The 1,539-nt window shown below is 36.8% G+C and overlaps 1 non-coding gene across 1 annotated transcript; it reads right to left on the minus strand.

The window, feature by feature from the left end:
* Positions 1 to 987: 987 nt before the first annotated feature.
* Positions 988 to 1,090, minus strand: LOC126205434 (U6 spliceosomal RNA). The gene has a single exon (XR_007540571.1). It is a non-coding gene; the product is annotated as a U6 spliceosomal RNA (small nuclear RNA).
* Between the last annotated feature and the right edge of the window lie 449 nt (positions 1,091 to 1,539).

The following is a 1,539-nucleotide window of genomic DNA, read 5'->3' on the forward strand; positions in this document are numbered from 1 at the left end:
CCGCCTTAGTTGATCGGAAGTCTTCCATAGCTCTATTGAAGATTAATTAAATAACAGCCTTAGCAGAAAAATGTCCTATTCACTCAATAACTATTTGGCCGTGGTACCATCCATGAATAAGATGTACGAATAATACTGGCTCCCCAATGTCTTCAGTATCAGGCCCCACTTCTTCTCCTACCACATTACCAGACTGTCCCAGCCCTTCGCTGTACTCTTTCCACCTATTTTCTTAATACTTACGTGATTACACGATATTTTTCAAAGAAAATAGTTTCGTGCATCTGTTATAACAAAGACTTGATTACAGTGCACTACTATTTGTCACACAGCCTTATAATGAAGCCTTATAATGAACATTGTTACTTACCATATAGCTACCAGGAGTTTGTAATCCCTGAATCAATATAATCATATAATTTATAGAAGGAATAGCTAATATAGAACATTTTTAAGTATCTTTTGAATTTGTAGGGATTCCCAATATCTCGCTTCATATTAATTGGGAGCATTTTGTTTACCTTTGCACTGAATATGGAAGTCCACTCTAAGGCCTTGACAAAGAAGCAAAGTCTACAAGAAAATCAGTTTCGTATCTTCAGTTCATCTGAAATTGAAATTTATTATAAAGAATAAGTGTGCTGGGAAGTGAGCGTAAGAATTCAAAGATCCTTAATTAGGCTTCTGCAAGATGTGGGTTTTTCTATTTTACACACATCTGACAAATACAAAAAATTTTAGGTGAGTAGCATTGCCCCAGAATATAGCATCTAGGTTAACAGGAAGTGAAGAAATGCAAAATCAGCGATATCCATGTGCTTACGCAAACACAGTGAAAGATAATTTTAAGATTAAGCAAGCTGAACTGACTTTCTTGATTATTTTATGTACGTACTGACACCGTTTTAAAATGATATCCAGTTGTACTACAAAGAACACACTGTATTTAACTTAGAATATTACCACTAATGCCTAGGTTCGGCGAGCAAAAATTTGAAAAGCTTCACGATTTCGCGTGTCACCTTTACGCAGGAGCCACACTGATGTTCTCTGTATCGTTCCAGTTTTAGCATGAATACTACTGATGTAACTGGCGGAAGAAAGGGATTTTCCAAATTGAAAAAAAAAGAAACAAAAACAAAATGAAGTCTTTCGATCAATGGGAGAAACACTTCTAAAATGAAGTCTAAGAACTGTTCGAAAGCTTCTGTGGTGAAAGTGTGTGGAGTAGTAGTTCTATTGTACGTATCGTGCAAGTGCGGAGCTCCTCGTGCTATTAACACCCCAGATGACTATGACTATGACGGCACTTGGAGATCAAGCATCATCCTACAATGAATCAGTTAACCTATAAATAAACTAGAAGACACCAGACTCGTTTTAACACAAAAACTCACTTATTCCTGGTGCACGTGGGAGTTCAAAGCTGATGGACTGTGTCTGCCCCTTTGCTACCACTCGAAAATGTTTGAGTTTACTTGTTAATATCTAATACGTGGAGGCCTCTAGACGATTACATCACACGAGAAATTAAAAAAT

This window comes from Schistocerca nitens, chromosome 1, assembly GCF_023898315.1.
Source record: "Schistocerca nitens isolate TAMUIC-IGC-003100 chromosome 1, iqSchNite1.1, whole genome shotgun sequence".
NCBI classification, from domain to species: Eukaryota; Metazoa; Arthropoda; class Insecta; order Orthoptera; family Acrididae; genus Schistocerca; species Schistocerca nitens.